At 39.1% G+C, this 5,312-nt stretch overlaps 1 long non-coding RNA gene across 1 annotated transcript; it reads left to right on the top strand.

Moving 5' to 3' along the window:
* The first annotated feature begins 275 nt into the window (after window positions 1-275).
* Window positions 276-1,763, top strand: LOC142950143 (uncharacterized). Its single transcript, XR_012954127.1, has 2 exons — window positions 276-753; window positions 1,231-1,763. It is a non-coding gene; the product is annotated as an uncharacterized LOC142950143 (long non-coding RNA).
* The last annotated feature ends 3,549 nt before the right edge of the window (window positions 1,764-5,312 follow it).

Genomic DNA, 5,312 nt, shown 5'->3' with positions numbered 1-5,312 from the left:
CGGAAAAAGTAAGTAGGAGCTTCTGTTTTGTTGAGAAAGTGACCTAGAATAGTCTACAATATAAAAACAAAGTAATATTATGTAACATACCTACAAACTGTATGCTACGTCTATTTGTTCATAATTAATTTCTTATTTGGTCATTCAAAGATTATTTGTCCGTCTTACTTACGATGATTTATTGTTCCCTCTCTTACTCCATCACCGTGGACAGAAAAGGTGAGTCAGAGCTTCTGATTTAGAATCTATAATGTAAAGGCAAAGTTAGAAATAGCTCAATGTATTATAATGTTAATCTGTTTATGCCTTTAGTATGTTTATTTTATAATTGAAATATTGTTTTATTAACCATTCTGTCTCATACTTAACTTTTACAATACTCCACCACCTGAGCTGCTGCTGTTCACCGTGGACAAAAAAGGTTGGTATGAGCATCAAATATATTATAAAATATATTAATCATTTACTATCTTTGATTCACGCTGAACCTAACGCTGACCCATATGATGGTGACGCTTTTAATGCTGCTTTTGAGTGTATTATTGACAGGTACAGGTATGGGCTACCTGAAGAGGAGGAGGACCCTGAGATCGATGTCGTCGGCCTTGAGGACTCCTCCACAAAACGACGCAGGGAAGAGAGCGACGACGAGGAGGAGGCTGCTGCGAAGAGGCCGAGGTGGTCCGAAGAGAGCGACTCGGATTGACTCTACGATGGGACGGGCTGACATTGTGTTCCCTTTGGCCGGAAAAAGTAAGTAGGAGCTTCTGTTTTGTTGAGAAAGTGACCTAGAATAGTCTACAATATAAAAACAAAGTAATATTATGTAACATACCTACAAACTGTATGCTACGTCTATTTGTTAATTAATTTCTTATTTGGTCATTCAAAGATTATTTGTCCGTCTTACTTACTATATGAATCATTTAGTATCTTTGATTCAATGAATACAATATTATTTGTCTTACCATTATTTTTATTTCTCTCACTCCACCTCCTGAGCCGTTACCTTTCACGCTGGACTAAAAGACGAGTATCAGCATATATACTTATATGTAGTTTTATAAACTTAGTTCAGGAACAGGGCCACGCCCAGAACACAGCTCGTTTCCTCTGCAGAGTATTTAAGCACAACGAACCCGTTCACTTCCTCTTCGACTCTGTCTTCACATCCCTCCCCCCCAACCCCGTTTTTGTCCTCCTATTTCTCTCTCTCTCTCTCTTTTGCAGGATTACAGGAACAACAGGGGACTCTGCACCGCCGGAGCTTCCGAAGAGACGGCCCCCACCCTACAGTCTCCATTCCCCCCATTCCCGCCAGCCGCCGGACATCAACGGTCCCCATCGATCGCCTAACCTCCTTTCTACAAACCCTCCTCGTTTCTTCTTCCTTACATCCCTTCATCTCTTCATCCCTACCCCACATCCCTTCATCCCTCTACCCCTACCCTATATCTATTCATCCCTCGACCCCTTCCGCTTCTGGAATCTAACAATCATTCCACTATGCAATAAACCTCTCGAAACTCGTACTGTTATTGACGTGGTCCTTGTTAGTCCTTGTTAAATATATATATATATATATAAAGTAATGTGTGTTATTGTGTAAACACAGAAACACAGATAATTAATGAGGACGTTTCTTTATTTACAGATGTTTCCTGGTCATTCTTCTGCAGGATTGTGTGAACTGCTCCGACTCATTTCTCAACTTCACTGGTTTGGTGTTGCATTCAATAAAACACTCAAGTCATCTAAAGTGACACTTTTGTATTGTGAGATTTTCTTTGGTTCAACTTCAGTCATGTTGAGTTCATGTGAAGCTTCTTAAATAGTGAATATAACATGTATAGTGGCTTAAAACAGCTTTGCATCTGTCAACAAGCAGCTACACCGAGTCATGAGGATTACGTTGTAGAACACAGGATTTTAAATCAGTCCATATACAGATCAAAGCATTGCCACATATCCAACAGCTCTGAGAAACCATCAACGGTCAGGGAGGTAAGAAGATGAACACATAAGACGGATTGTAAACACTTCAGGAATAATACTAAGTATTTCATTAGGTAATTAAGCATTAAGTTGGGTTTGTTAGACAGAAAAAACAATGCTTTTTCCACACATACAACTAACAGGCCATGCTGGCAGTAAAGATGTGATGATCATTAAACAAAAAACATTGAAGGATGAAAAATTGAGGGAAAAAAACCATTGCTATTCTTGGATACCACTCTGCAAAGAAATAAACCAAAAAAAAAGTGAATTGTGGCCTGAAGGTGGACCCAGACAGGATTTCTTTAAGATCTTGCAGTACTTGTGTCTGCACAACCTTATCTACTTCACGCATCAGAACACATGTAATCCTTCAGGTTTAGGGACATTTGTACATACAGCAGCATGATTTAACAGCAAGTAGGCATTAAAGTCATTATAGTGGATAATATACATGTGTATACATCTATTATACTGGAAACAATGCAGCCTTGATACACATACTGTTGCCCTGTACCTTGGGCCGTCCATTTTGTACTGAACTGTGTTCTTCATTAAGTCATAAATAAGTCATATTAAAACAAATTCAGTTTATAACAAGGAACACAATTGAAATGTAGGGAACTTTGTATCTGAAATGCACATTTGCACTTCCTTAATGACTTTGACCCTTATCCATTAAAATGGCACCTTTGTGATATAGCTTTGTGGCAAAAAATGACGTCATTTTGGTTGCCATTTGCAGGGGTAGGATTTTCCAGAGCTAACACACTAGTATGAGGTTATGGTCCTTTGCCAGCTTGGCTCGCATGTGGCTTCAACACGTGTGAGGCATTTCTTTGACAGCTACACTACCCAGCCCTCTGGACACTAAAGACAAAGGCCAGACTTTGTTGAAAGCTCTAGCGTGTGCCTGTCTTGTGTGAAGCCAAGCTCACGTGAGGAGGACTTCAAATCACAGATGAGCATATTATACAGTATATCTAAGAAGACTACGAAGCAACAGAGCATCAACCCTTGTCACCGACCAGGACCTAACTGCACATATGTAAATTCACTCCGGACCTATAGGTGGCAGTAATGCAGCTACTGACTCACCACCACCGAAGAAGCTCACGAATCGCACGTGCAACCCACTGTCAACATGGGGAAAAGGAGTCAGACTAAGCAGCTTCTCACTAATTTAACCAAAAAACAGAAGAAACACTTGAAGGAATTCGGGGAGGAGCATCCATTACATGATGTGTAAGCAGTGCAGCGAACCTCGGGCAGTTGTAGCTTAAATTGTGGTAAATATAACGTTTTCGGTGGACACCGGTCTGTCTGTCTGTTTAGTTTCCGGGTCAGCGTCTGACCCCGGAAGCAAAACAACACGCACAAACTCGCGCTCACAACAAAGCATGACAAAACAATCCAGCAACGCTCACACTAAAGAGCAAGGGCCATTCAAATATTATTTACATCAGGGAACAAAATAGCTGTTAAATGTTTATACCTACATCTGTTCTACTTTTTTGCTGACCTTTTTTATTCTTATATATTTTTCCTTGTTTATTGTAAAATAGTGTATTGTATGTACATTGAGAGCGGAGTGGAAACCGGAGACAAATTCCATGAATGCGTACGCATACATGGCCAATAAAGCTGATTCTGATTCTGATTCTGATATCCATAAACGACACGATAGGCAAAATTAACACACTGCAGATATAAAGAAAACAAAAGCAGTTTCACTTAACAAATGCTGTTCTATTTAAATACAAAGTCCATCCAAGGCTTACAAACCGAACAATAATACTGGTGCATTTGGAAAACAGAAGAATAAAGAGACTGGCCAACTGTAATAATTGTAATAGTACTTGTGTCTGCACAACCTTATCTACTTCACGCATCAGAACACATGTAATCCTTCAGGTTTAGGGACATTTGTACATACAGCAGCATGATTTAACAGCAAGTAGGCATTAAAGTCATTATAGTGGATAATATACATGTGTATACATCTCTTATACTGGAAACAATGCAGCCTTGATACACATACTGTTGCCCTGTACCTTGGGCCGTCCATTTTGTACTGAACTGTGTTCTTCATTAACTGCACTGGTTTGAAAAAAGAGAAACCCAGAGTATGAAATGAAGACAGGAGGGTTTTTGCTGAAGAGCATTAGTTTATTTTCCACAGGTTACTTCAGAAACAGGTAATTATGTACAACATCTGGAATGTTGGATAAATGCATATCAATCATCCTCTCACTGTGGCCGTTTCCAGCGAAACCTTAGAAATACTAGCTATACATTAAAACCAGTTTCTCTGCATTGGAATGTATTGCTGGTTTTACAATCGTAAGTCACTAATGCCGATGATTCTTTTCTCAATGTTTTTTGAAGAGTATTTACAATTTGATTAGTAAGGTCTAAAAACAACAGAAGAGTGCTAAATAAATAAGAACAATACAGGAGCATAAGAAACCGACCCACATGAGTGGCCAAGATTCCAAACTATTTTCATGCCAGACTATAAGGCTTTTGAATGAAGAAATAAAACATTATATCCCTTACAAATTAGTAAATTCTTTACCAATAAAGACACCATTAATTCAATACATTCAGGGGTTTTCTGCAACAGGCTTACTTGGTCTGGTATGACCAGTAGTTTATGGGCGGCGAATGTTTAAATGTAACCTTTAAATGGATATGTTCACTGTTTTAGCATTTATCATTATCACATATAGGCTCACTTTATGTGTAGCATTTCAAGTATTCAGCTATCACTGATTGTATTAATATGATATAAATGTGACTGTGGTACTAAGCTGTTGCAATTAGCAACAGTCATTAGTGACCTTATAGTATTTTCATAACTCATAATATAACACCACATCAGTTAAACTGAGAGTTTTGTAAATGCATTTGGTTCAGGGGGGAGACGCTGTTTCAAATCAGTGTTCAATTTGCATGATATCTACTGGATAGAAATCTCAGTCCAGCTCTCAGTTGGATTGTTATGATCACACACAGACGTTTGACAGTAAAGCGAGAGGAAGACTCTCCCACCCTTCCTGCTCCCAGACTTATCCCACCGACTGATAATGAGCAACAGACTAAACGTGTAAAATGAGGTCACGGCTGAGAACAATACTGTCTTACTTTCAACACAGTCTGCAGTCTGAGTTAATGTTACAGTTTCACCCCGCACAGTTTTGTCTTGCTTAATTGGGGAGATGGGATGATTGTGTTTGGAAGAAGAAAAGAGGGCGTCTTACTTGTAGTACTGCAAGTGAGACTGTGGTGCCATCTGTTGGCAAAAATATATCAGT

This window comes from Anarhichas minor, unplaced genomic scaffold (assembly GCF_050575085.1).
Source record: "Anarhichas minor isolate MPS153535 unplaced genomic scaffold, ASM5057508v1 ptg000014l, whole genome shotgun sequence".
Taxonomy (NCBI): Eukaryota; Metazoa; Chordata; class Actinopteri; order Perciformes; family Anarhichadidae; genus Anarhichas; species Anarhichas minor.
The sequence above is the reverse complement of the archived record's forward strand: the minus strand, read 5'-3'. Positions and strand labels throughout refer to the sequence as shown.